Raw genomic sequence first — 13,670 nt, forward strand, 5'->3', positions numbered from 1 at the left:
CAATAACGAACACTTGGGGGGGTACATCTTGTATTCAGATATACGTACCACCAAAAAATATGTACTCAAAAAAAATATAAAATATAAAACAATTTTTTGCTTACGGCAAGGCAGCAGATTAAAATAATAATAAACTTCACTTATTCTACCGTTTTTAATAATATGTTTCCACCTCAGAACATACTTATCGAATTCGGCATTCTAAGGAACTATTTTCTGGCTAAGAACTACGCAAGACCTGATTCCAAATTAAATCTATTTAAGGCGGATACGTAGGCAATCCATGATTCGGTCCAACCAATTTGCAAAGATGTTAGAGCATATAGAATAACAAGAATAAGAAATAGAGTCCCTTATTGAAATTTAATTACTTGCAACCCAAGTCGAAAGAAAAATTTGAGTCAAAGGAAGAATCCAAAACATCAAGATGCCAAAACGAGCACGCATCGAAAAATAATAAGGGCACGTACCCTTGCCAGAAGGAGCACTCACACTCCTAGGCACTTAGCCAAGACTCAAAAGATCGCTTTGCCTCAATTGAATGGGGCTAGCGCGAGCGTCCATGACCTCTAAAGTACTCGACTTGACCCTCCCTAAAGCGAACTAACTCACTTAAAGACCTTCTTTCACCACTAGACATAGTCGTTCACTTAAAGACCTTCTTTCACCACTAGACACAGTCATAATCGCCAACAAGTAGTAAAGGCAGTAAGCTTGCAATAAAGAGGATTGTTCTACGGCGTCGCCCCATCGTTCCTTCGAACTCAGGGCACCCGTTCATGGTAATTCAAATGCTTGCGAATCCCCTTTGAAAAAAATCAGACATTGTCAATAGGACTTGGCACTTAACCAAGGCTCACCCTACTAGGACATATGACACGGGCATCTAAAATCGAAATCTAAAAGCATCATTAATGGGAAGATATAACAGCAACCGGGGGCTAAAAATTGAAATGAAAGAGCTAGGGAAAGAACTAAGTATACCTTGACCTTTTTAGTAGACATACACCAAGTAAATCTAAGTCAATTTGAAAACGGTTTATATTCCCGCAATTCTGGAAAAGATGGCCCTAAAAGCCTAAAAGCATATGCCAAACGGGCACAAGTAATATCTTGACACCTGCACCCTGGCTTCCAGCAAATCCTTAGACATCATTTCAAAAATCGTAACAGTATTTTGATTCACTCATGTAATCCTGTACGAACCCTTCTATAAGTCAACCTACTTAGGACACCTCGGATTGTACATAGTAGGACTCGGATTTCAAATAATTTTCAAAGACTTCTTCGAACATAATAAAGTGTCGTTGGTTTAAGCTAAGTATGCGTTTATCTCAATGTTGCAAGTGAGTCAAAATATTTCTAAATATGATTATGGGTAAAGAAAGGCACCTAGATTTTGGTCAAGGCACACTTCAACATGTGACCACCTTGACCAGCAATGTCGCACAATACGACATTCACAAGAAAAGTAGCAAATTACTACTCGAACGTACCTCGCACTAAACGAGTCTGGTTCAAACTATTCATGATCCATGTCACCATGAATGCATAAAAACGTATGCAAAGCATTATAGCACCAAGCCAATCCCGTAGCTACAGTTGGAGGCTTGAGAAAAACACTCTAAAAATGCTCGAAATGATCATTTTATCGCAAATTCTCGACGCTAATGCTATACACACGTCATAGGGGCACAATCTTAAGGTCAATCATGTAAAACGAACCTTAGAATGGCTACAACCCCTCCCAAATTCTAAAGCACTACTTAGAATATATAAAGTCACCCCACTATCAAGGGTAACTGAAAATCGCGAGTCACCAAAACTCCGGTCAAACTACTGCACATAACGCTCGCCCTATAAGCGCCCGTTACACAGTCTACGTTGTTCCAAAGCAAAAGCGAAAGAAAAAATCAAGGATAAGAACTGTCAAAATATACCCAGAAATCATTTTCAACGCCCAGAGCTGGGCGCCGATATCTTTAACGCCCCAGCCTGGGCGCTGAATCTTTCTGCTTGCCAAGTTTTGCCCAGATATAAAAATAAAAAAGAAACACCTATGAATCCTCGCATCGAACGAAGTTATAAGCCGTGCAAACCCACACAGAAGGTGCTACAGTTGTTCAAACACCTGAACGAGGCATGATGAAGTACTCCAATGCAAAAATAATAATGATATCCCAACGCCTGGAGGAATGTTCTAAGACACGCCGTTAGGCCACACAAGCCTACGTTGCACCATAAGTTCAACCGTCCCACGGTACAAGTCTAAAAAAAAGAGTAAGGCATATCGCACTAATGCGGGCACGACCAAGAGTAAGAGGCAAAGACTACTTATCGCCCAAATGCAAGCCACACGACTTCTACATTAAGGATTAAAGGTAGCAAAGTATTACCTACCACGAAGGGATAGCTCGCACCTACACGAGCGGAACCCCAAGGCATCTTTCTCGAAAGAACCTACAAAAATCGTACGCCAAAAGGAAGCATCCCAACATGCATACTTGGGGGCTCCAAGCTACGAAACGACCATAGCAGAATAAAAAAATCTCGAAGCAAATGTTTGAACGATCGAAAGGGCACGATGCTTGAGCCTACTTCATGAACGGGCAAGCCTCTAAGCAAATTATTCAAAATCAGTCATTACTCAAATAAATGATTCAAGCGAACTGATTAATGGACCGCACGCAACGGCCATCCTATGAACGCTCATTCGCGCATACATGTTGTTATAAATATCGAACATTCACGAACGCGTTCAAAAGAAAAAAAAATATATACAAGAGCGATCAAAATCTTACGCCTCAAGGTATGTTCCTCGGGCCATATAGACTCGCCCAACTATTGCAATAACTGCACGCCTTAAGAGTGACAGTCCCTTTAAATAATCGCCCAAAAACGACAAACACCGTAGTCCACCAATCGGCTATGACTTCTCGAGAAATAATTGTTATTCACCAATCAACGTGATCTCAAATGAACGGTTCGTTCCAAAAATAGAATCTCTAGACGAAAAGAAAAAAAAGAAAATAAACGAACAAGAGGCCAACTGTGTCATCAAGAAACCTCGCCAGAAATCATTTTCAGCGCCCAGAGCTGGGCGCCGAAATCATTAACGCCCAGGCATGGGTGCCGTAAATGATCCCAGACCCAAAAAGGGCCCCTGACTTCTATAGGGCCCTGTCGTATCCGTTCGACTCGAGAATTGCTGATTTCTGAAAGTCGCACCTCACGACTTTGTTAAGAGTAGCACACCACTACAAGGGTCGCTCGCACTTACGAGCACAATCCCAAACACGATCAAGGACATTACCGAATGCGTATCCCCAAGGAACCTCTTTGACAAGAAATGACCGTCAAGCACGAGTGCTTGGGAGCTCGAAATAAAATATATATGATGCAAAGGTAAAACAGTATTGCCAAACTACACTGTACGAAGTCCCGTGTCTAGATGTCTCAAAAGATAAAACCGGTTTACGACCTCAAGACAAAGGTCGCCGTTGATACTTATACATGGTCCCCTAATCAAGGAACCAGGTAGTGGGAAAATTGAGCCGTAAAGACTAGCTCAAAACCATGAAAGATGATGACCACAAGACAATGGTCCGTCTAAGCACGTTGTCAACCCACATTCAGGTTGCAACTCAATCCGAGCATCCCTCGAAAGAAAATAAGTTCTTCAAAAAACAAAAACAAGCTCGCCCACCATCAGCGGGCGGGGTCTGCGTCACTAACCGCGCAGGTCCTCAGTTTTCGAAAAAGAATCTTCAAAAAAACTATATATGTTTACAGGCCCGCCATCTTTAGCCGGCGGGGTCTGCGCCACTAACCGCGCAGGTCCTTAGTCGCTGTAGCGATAACTTTTTTTGGTTTTCCGTTTTTCCAAAAAACGATGTGAGTAGCTTTTGGTTTTCCGTTTTTCCAAAAAGGAACGATGTGAGTAGCTTTTGGTTTTCCGTTTTTCAAAAAAAAAAGAACGATGTGAGTAGCTTTTGGTTTTCCGTTTTTTCAAAAAAGAACGATGTGAGTAGCTTTTGGTTTTCCGTTTTTTCCAAAAAAGAACGATGTGAGTAGCTTTTGGTTTTCCGTTTTTCCAAAAAAGAACGAGGTGAGTAGCTTTTTGTTTTCCGTTTTTTCAAAAAAGTGATGTGAGTAGTTTCCCTTTTTTCCAAAATTTAAAAGTTTGGTTTTCCGTTTTTCCAAAAACAAGAACGATGTGCTGGATTTCCCTTCGTTTTACGTCCCATAAAAACAAGGGGGTTTTCTCGTTTAGCTAGCCCTGAAAATGAGAATCTTTAAAAACATTTTTACCTCATGGTTGGGCTTGGCCAGGCCCAATTACACTTTATAGCTTTGATTTCGAAAACATCAGTAGCTACTCCCAATGACAAAGTGAGGGAGTTTCTACGCCCCTTTAGATACTTCCAATGACAAAGTGAGGGAGTTTCTGTACTATCCTTGACAAATCCCAATGACACGTGAGGGATATGTCGACACTTCAAGTGATGACCCTTAAGTCAAATGTTATCACTCGGGGGCTCGTGAGACCCTCACAAAACAGGTCACCATGACTTGTGTGACGCACTCTGTCTAATACTTTGACCATCGTCTTACTCCAAGACTCAGTCAAAGTGGGGGCTAACTGTAGACACCTACTTTTGTCCCCATTCACCGAAAGGGAAGGTTCGATGATGAGAACATAAATCTCCACTTGACAACGCATCTCCTATAAAATAACGAATCTCAATTCCCCTTTTCATTTCACCCGAAACCTGCTATTTATAGAAACCTGTTATTTATGGAAACCTGCTAAAAATAGTAACTGCCGTAATGGGTAGTTGTTAAAAGTGGCAAGTCATAAAAGATAGAAACCTGTCAGAATTAGGTGTTGCACTCCAACATAAATCCTAAATGAGATAGAAATTGCAGGTGTCGAAAAAGCACGAGGCTAATGCGTGACCTTGTCCCTCGTGGGTGTGACGTTTCTTTTTGTCAAATCAAGTGTAATTGGATTTCCTGTGAGTTTACACCCAATTGACTAGTAATATAGGAGTCGCCATTCAGTTTTTAATGACAATGAGAAAAACTGACAAAACCCGGTTATCGTGACATAAAGGGAGTGCAATTATGTTTGACCACGACGGCCGTAGGTTCCCTTGTGATCCCTGGTGTGGGGATCTCTCAACATACACCCGCAAGGTAGAGATTGAGGGTTCGGGGGACTGTAAATACTGAGAGGAGTACTCGCTCTTCGATAACTCCAGAGGCAGGATATCCTTACTAGCTCAACATAAATAATTGAAGGGACATGCGTTAACTATTAAACTAATCTGAGTTGATTTTAACAATATGCAACATATAGTACTAGATCGATCGCGATTATCTGATTTAGATTGTTTTAAGGGACCTAGCATGATAATCCAATTTCCCAACATATTATCTTTATTAGGCGTGATTGAACAATCAGATTTAATTAGTTTAACAGTTCACAAAAGGGCAAGGAAAGCAATTAAACCATGGAAAAGGGACACATTACGACGCACCCTTGAGAGGTGCGTCACGGTTCTCAGAAAGCTAACCACTTTGACTTTGCTATTTCTCCTTTTCTTTAACGAATCTCAAGTTATGGGACAGGATACGTTCTGTTCGATTTATGGATCGATTGCGACAGAACGCGTGATCAGTTATGCAGCGTGAGGCTTAGGCTTAGGGGTTTAGAGTTAATACTCATAATAATAATTGTGTGTTGTATTCCTTTCACGTCGAACTTAGGGCCCTATTTATAGAAAAGAGTTCGTGGAAAGATAGAATTGTAGAACTCTAATCCACGAGGAATTAGGAAAGAACACGTCCCAGGTATTTTCAGCGCCCAGGCCTGGGCGCCGAATATTTCGGCGCCCAGGGCCAGACGTTGAAAATAGGATCTGGGCTTTTTTCTTAGTCAGATTCGGATTCCTAGAATCCGGAGTGTTTGAGACTTAATCGAGTCTTTTAGTGCGTATTAACCTTGTGACGGAATGCGTCCGGGCCCGTTACGAACTCTAGGCTCATTAGGATTTTAATTAATACGTGACTCTTATTTTCGAATCATATTAGGATCTCCATCTCATTTAGGATTTATGTTGGAGTGCAACACCTAATTCTGACAGGTTTCTATCTTTTATGACTTGCCACTTTTAACAACTACCCATTACGGCAGTTACTATTTTTAGCAGGTTTCCATAAATAGCATGTTTCTATAAATAGCAGGTTTCGGGTGAAATGAAAAGGGGTGATCGAGATTCGTTATTTTATAGGAGATGTGTTGTCAAGTGGAGATTTATGCTTTCATCATTGAACCTTCCCTTTCGGGAATGGGTACAAAAGTAGGTGTCTACAGTTAGCCCCCACTTTGACTGAGTCTTGGAGTAAGACGATGGTCAAGTATTAGACGGAGTGCGTCGCACAAGCCATGGTGACCTGTTTTTGCGAGGGTCTCACGAGCCCCGAGTGATAAAATTTGACTTAAGGGTCATCACTTGAAGTGTCGACATATCCCTCACGTGTCATTGGGATTTGTCAACGGATAGTACAGAAACTCCCTCACTTTGTCATTGGAAGTATCTAAAGGGGCGTAGAAACTCCCTCACTTTGTCATCGGGAGTAGCTACAGATGTTTTCGAAATTAAAGCTATAAAGTGTAATTGGGCCTGGCCAAGCCCAACCATGAGGTAAAAATGTTTTTAAAGATTCTCATTTTCAGGGCTAGCTAAACGAAAAAACCCCCTTGTTTTTATGGGACGTAAAACGAAGGAAAATCCAGCATATCGTTCTTGTTTTTGGAAAAACGAAAAACCAATCTTTTAAATTTTGGAAAAAAGGGAAACTACTCACATCATTTTTTTGGAAAAAACGGAAAATCAATCTTTTAGTTTTTGGAAAAAAGGAAAACTACTCACATCGTTCTTTTTGGAAAAACGGAAAACCAATCCTTTAAAAAAAAGGGAAAGCTACTCACATCGCTTTTTTTTGGTAAAAACGGAAAACCAATCCTTTAAAAAGGGAAAGCTACTCACATCGCTTTTTTTGGAAAAAACGGAAAACCAATCCTTTAATTTTTGAAAAAAGGGAAAACTACTCACATCGTTCTTTTTTTGGAAAAAACCGAAAACCAGAAAAAGTTATTGCTGCAGCGACTAAGGACCTGCACGGTTAGTGACGCAGACCCCGCCCGCTGAAGGTGGGCGAGCCTGTTTTTGTTTTTTTGAAGAATTTATTTTCTTTCGAGGGATGCTCGGATTTAGTTGCAACCTGAATGTGGGTTGACAACGTGCTTTAGACGGACCATTGTCTCGTGGTCATCATCTTTCATGGTTTTGAGCTAGTTTTTACGGCTCAATTTTGCCACTACTTGGGTCCTTGATTTGGGACCTATGTATAAGTATCAACGGTGACCTTTGTCTTGAGGTCGTAAACCGATTTTATTTTTTTGAGACATCCAAACATGGGACTTCGTACAACGTAGTCTGGGAATATTGTTTTAACTTTGCATAATATATATTTTCCTTTGAGCCCCCAAGCATTCGTGCTTGATGGTCATTTCTTGTCAAAGAGATTCCTTGGGGATACGCATTCTGTAATGTCCTTGATCGTGTTTGGGATTGTGCTCGTAAGTGTGAGCGATCTTTGTAGTGGTGTGCTACTCTTAACAAAGCCATGAGGTGCGACTTTCAGTAAAGAAATCGGCAATTTTCAAGTCGAATGGATACGGCAGGGCCCTATAGAAGTCAGGGGCCCTTTTTTGGGTCTTGGATCATTTTCGTCGCCCATGCCTGGCGTTAAAGATTTCGGCGCCCAGTCTGGGCGCTGAAAATGATTTCTGGCGAGGTTTCTGGATGACACAGTTGGCCTCTCGTTCGTTCGTTTTCTTTTTTTTCTTTTCTTCTAGAGATTCTATTTTTGGAACGAACCGTTCATTTGAGATCACCGTTGATTGGTGAATAACAATTATTTCTCGAGAAACCGTAGCCGATTGGTGGACTACGGTGTTTGTCGTTTTTGGGCGATTATTTAAAGGGACTGTCGCTCTTTAAGGTGTACAGTTATTGCAATAGCTGGGCGAGTCTATATGGCCCGAGGAACATACCTTGAGGCGTATATTTTGATCGCTCGTACATTTTTTTCTTTTGAACGCGTTCGTGAATGTTCGATGTATGTGTATGTGCGAACGAGCGTTCATAGAATGGCCGTTGTGTAAGGTCCATTAATCAGTTTGCTTGAATCATTTTTTTTTTGAGCAATGACTGATTTTGAATATTTTGCTTAGAAGCTTGATAGGGTTCAGGCCCATTCATGAAGTGGGCTCAAACATCGTGCCCTTTCGATTGTTCAAACATTTGCTTCGAGAGATTTTTTTTTATTTTGCTATAGTTGTTTCGTAGCTTGGAGCCCCCAAGTATGCATGTTGGGATGCTTCCTTTTGGCGTACGATTTTTGTAGGTTCTTTCGAGAAAGATGCCTTGGGGTTCCGCTTGTGTAGGTGCGAGCTATCCCTTTCGTGGTAAGTAATATTTTGCTACCTTTAATCCTTAATGTAGAAGTCGTGTGGCTTGTATTTTGAATTTGGGCGATAACTAGTCTTTGTCTCTTTTACATGTGCTCTTGGTCGTGCCTACATTAGTGCAATATGCCTTACTCTTTTTTTAGACTTGTACCGTGGGACGGTTGAACTTATGGTGCGACGTAGGCTTGTGTGGCCTAACGGCGTGTCTTAGAACATTCCTCCAGGCGTTGGGATATCATTATTATTTTTTGTTTTGGAGTACTTCATCATGCCTCGTTCAGGTGCTCGAACAAGTGTAGCACCTATGACTTATTAGCTCGTTCGATGCGAGGATTCATAGATGTTTCTTTCTTGTTTTTATCCTCGACAGCCTTTGCCCGGAGTTGATTTTCAGCGCCCAGAGCTGGGCGTCGGAATCTCTGGCGCCTGGTCCTGGGCGTTGAAAAAGCGCCCCAGGCAGCACTTTCGTTTTTGCTTTGGAACGACGTGGACTGTGTAACGGGTGCTTATATGGCGAGCGTTATGTGCAGTAGTTCGGTCGGAGTTTTGGTGACTCGCGATTTTCAGTTACCCTTGTTAGTGGGGTGACTTTATTTATTCTAAGTAGCGCTTAGAATTAGGGAGGGGTTGTGGCCATTCTAAGGTTCGTTTTTACACGATTAAACCTCAGGATTGTGCCCCCATGATGTATGTATAGCACTAGCGTCGAGAATTTGCGATAAAATCGTAATTTCGAGCATTTTTAGAGTGTTTTTCTCAAGCCTCCAACTGTAGCTACGGGATTGGCTTGGTGCTATAATGCTTTGCATACGTTTTTATGTATTCATGGTGAGATGGATCATGAATAGTCTGAACCAGACTCGTTTAGTGCGAGGTACGTTCGAGTAGTGATTTGCTACTTCTCTTGTAAATGTCGTATTGTGCGACATTGCCATGGTCAAGGTAGTCACATGTTGAAGTGTGCCTTGACCAAAAGCTAGGTGTCTTTCTTTACCCATAATCATATTTAGAAATATTTTTGACTCACTTGCAACATCGAGATAAACATATACCTAGCTTAAACCAACGACACTTTATTATGTTCGAAGAATTATTTGAAATCCGAGTCCTACTGTGTACAATCCGAGGTGTCCTAAGTAAGTTGACTTATGGAAGGGTTCGTACAGGATTACATGAGTGAATCAAAATACTGTTACGATTTTTGAAATGCTGTCTAAGGATTTGCTGGAAGCCAGGGTGCAGGCGTCAAGATATTACTTGTGCCCGTTTGGCATATGCTTTTAGGCTTTTAGGGCCATCTTTTCCAGAATTGCAGGAATATAAACCGTTTTCAAATTGACTTAGATTTACTTGGTGTATGTCTGCTAAAAAGGTCAAGGTATACTTAGTTCTTTCCCTAGCTCTTTCATTTCAATTTTTAGCCCCCGGTTGCTGTTATGTCTTCCCATTAATGATGCTTTTAGATTTCGATTTTAGATGCCCGTGTCATATGTCTGAGTAGGATGAGCCTTGGTTAAGTGCCAAGTCCTATTGACAATGTCTGATTTTTTTCAAAGGGGATTCGCAAGCATTTGAATTACCATGAACGGGTGCCCTGAGTTCGAAGGAACGATGGGGCGACGCCGTAGAACAATCCTCTTTATTGCAAGCTTACTGCCTTTACTACTTGTTGGCGATTATGACTGTGTCTAGTGGTGAAAGAAGGTCTTTAAGCGAACGACTATGTCTAGTGGTGAAAGAAGGTCTTTAAGTGAGTTAGTTCGCTTTAGGGAGGGTCAAGTCGAGTACTTTAGAGGTCATGGACCCTCGTGCTAGCCCCCATTCAATTGAGGCAAAGCGATCTTTTGAGTCTTGGCTAAGTGCCTAGGAGTGTGAGTGCTCCTTCTGGCAAGGGTACGTGCCCTTATTATTTTTCGATGTGTGCTCGTTTTGGCATCTTGATGTTTTGGATTCTTCCTTTGACTCAAATTTTTCTTTCGACATGGGTTGCAAGTAATTAAATTTCAATAAGGGACTCTATTTCTTATTCTTGTTATTCTATAGGCTCTAACATCTTTGCAAATTGGTTGGACCGAATCATGGATTGCCTACGTATCCGCCTTAAATAGATTTAATTTGGAATCAGGTCTTGCGTAGTTCTTAGCCAGAAAATGGTTCCTTAGAATGCCGAATTCGATAAGTATGTTCTGAGGTGGAAACATATTATTTGAAACGGTAGAATAAGTGAAGTTTATTATTATTTTAATCTGCTGCCTTGCCGTAAGCCAAAAATTTGTTTTATATTTTATATTTTTTTTGAGTACATATTTTTTGGTGGTACATATAGCTGAATACGTGATGTACCCCCCCAAGTGTTCGTTATTGTTCCGTGTATGTGCGGATAAAATGACGAGCACTTCTGGACAAATTTTAGCAAGCAGAGAGAATCAGCGCCCAGGTGGGGCGTTAAAGATTTCGGCGCCTAGCCTTGGGCGCTGAAAATGATTTTTGGGCGAATGTTTTTTTGGTGCGCAAAAATGCTTTTTTTTTTATTTTAGACGAACTTTAAAGGTGCTTTGCAAAGTTTTTTTTATTATTTATTATTTTTTGGTACTTTTCAGTTGTCTTCTTTTTTATTCGTGACTTAAGACGGCTTGAAAGATGGGTTGAATGAGATAGGATAATTTGTATAGGTATTTAGTCAAGCATGAGGATTACATCTGCTAGGACTCACAATTTGCAGTCTCGAACTAGTGTCACGAGTTTACATCAACCAAGGCCAATGAGTAGCATGGGGACGGCTCAAGGGTATATCAACAGGATGTATCCACACAAGTTATATGGTCATTATGCTAATGGTGGTGTAAGAACAGGTTTGGGCTTTGGGTATGACGCACGTGTCAATGGCCGTACGTGGTTTGCAGTTGACAACAAGTTCAAGAACAAGAGTCGAGGTAATGGTTTCTTGGGTTATGGCAATGAGAACATGGATGGGTTAAATGAGCTGAACAGGGGCCCCAGAGCGAAGGCGTCTAAGAACATAAGGATTGGAAAGGGTAGACATCGTAGAACTTTATGATTTGGATTGGTTGACTCAATTCTTTTCCTTCGTTTACTTGGGTAAATTTCGCACTTTGGGAGGTACGGGCTAAGTATTTCATGGCTCGCTCTTTTCGCTCTCCCTTTTCTCTTTCTATTTAAGTATTTCATGGCTTGCTCCTTTCGCTTCCCTTTTCTCTTTCTACTTTTTCTTTTTTCTTGGGATTTCTCCCCAACATCAATCCTTCAAATTTTTTATTTGGGCTAAGAGGTGGATGGTTGTGGTCTTTGAGTCACGAGGCGAGACTGAGTGAGCCTCGTTTGGTAGGCCTATAGTGGACCTTTAACTTTAGTAGGCCTAGGGTGGACCTTTAATTTTAGTTGGCCTAGGGTGGACCTTTAAATTATCTTACTTTGCAAGCATATTTAGTCGTTTCTTAAAATGTGCAAATAGCGTAGATTCAAAATGTTGTTTTTACCTTATTGAAATTTAACGAAAGTATTACATCGAAAATAATTTTTTTCTGCTTCTTTTCAGACTCTAATTTTCGGGATTTAATTGTAAGTTGTGATTTAGGCTCGAACTTTCATTAATCTTTCTGATTATATCCCGTGTATGAATATAAGGAGGTGGCCTAGACTCAAAATAATGACGTGGCGTAAGCCTATAACACTTGACCAAGCGACTCTCAGACTTAGGCTAATTGGACCATTACTTTCGTTGGTTGACACTTTAGATTTTAACCCTTGGGTGTTCATTTGTCATGCGCCATTTTGCTTAATGTCGGCAAGGTAGTTAGTTGGGGAGATCGAATTTTTATTTTTGCAAGACTAGAATCATTAGTGCGGCTTCCCTCTTAGTGTGTATTGCTTTACCCCAATGGTAGCCTTATGGTATGCCGATTTGGGTATTTTCATGGTTGGTCATGTTGCATTCATGGAAAATCTTTTAGTCCGTACTTAGTAGTATTTCAAGGAGCGAGTGACTCGAAAGGACTATGGTAGTCGTGACCCAATGTGATCATAAGCCTTGAGGCCATTAATTTTTTTTCTTTGCCAATGGTATTGACACCTTAGGTTCACTTTGGGGGTTGTGCGACTATGGGGGAATGATATTGAGAATGTGCTCGTTTCCATTTTGCAAATACTATAATATATTCTTTTTATTGGTGAGAGAGAGTATTGAGGCCGTGGATTCTTAGCAAGGGATGACAATTACATATGGGTGCTTATTGATTTAAATGTTAGGAAGGGAGACTCAATATGGTTTAACCTTTTAACTTGCAGAACGACACCAAGCATTAGGACCGATTCTATAGATAAGACAACTAAGACTTAGGATTTAGATTGTACTTCGGCATAGCCTAGTCTAGACTCGGTTTTTTTTTTTTTATTCGAACATTATTTTTCTTGAAAACTTCATTTGAACATTATTTTTTGAATACTTTGCCCATGTGACATTCAAGGTTATTTCAATTAGCGTGCTCGGTTTTGGAGCCGAACATTGCCGTCGTAGGAGGCCTATCGACGACACAAAGAGTTATATTTTTTTTATAAGTCGCTTTTGGAATCGAGTGCTTTTTCATACGCCCTCGTAGCAAATTTTTTTCACGAAAGGTGTTTTTTGTGCTACGTATTTTCCTTTTGCGCGGGCACCGAGGCTGCTGCGCCTGACCAGAAGGCCAAGCAGCAACTTCAGCGCCCAGCGTAGGGCGTGAGAAATTCTAGCGCCCAGCCAGGGGCGTTGAAAATGCGTCCCTGGCTGGTTCTTGTTTTCTGTTTGCGTCTACTTTTGTTTATGCGACTTCGATTTCGCGTGCTTGCCTAATAACGTCCTTTACGCGTTGTGCAGCGTTTGTGGGATTCGTTTCAGGCCATCCCGGGCGTCGCTTATTTTTGTGGCGATCGTTCGGGTTTGCGGAACACCTATTTCGGTATAACTCTTTGGAAAATTGGTTTATGAATGTTTGGGCAATTTTTAAGGTCGTTGGTTTTCCTAGGATAGTTTGTCACACACAATCATATATTTCGCTACACATAACTAACATTACACCATGAGGCAATATTAATATGTCATGTAGTTTATGATAGGCTTCTATAGGTAGTTTTT

This window comes from Spinacia oleracea, chromosome 2 (assembly GCF_020520425.1).
Source record: "Spinacia oleracea cultivar Varoflay chromosome 2, BTI_SOV_V1, whole genome shotgun sequence".
NCBI classification, from domain to species: domain Eukaryota; kingdom Viridiplantae; phylum Streptophyta; class Magnoliopsida; order Caryophyllales; family Amaranthaceae; genus Spinacia; species Spinacia oleracea.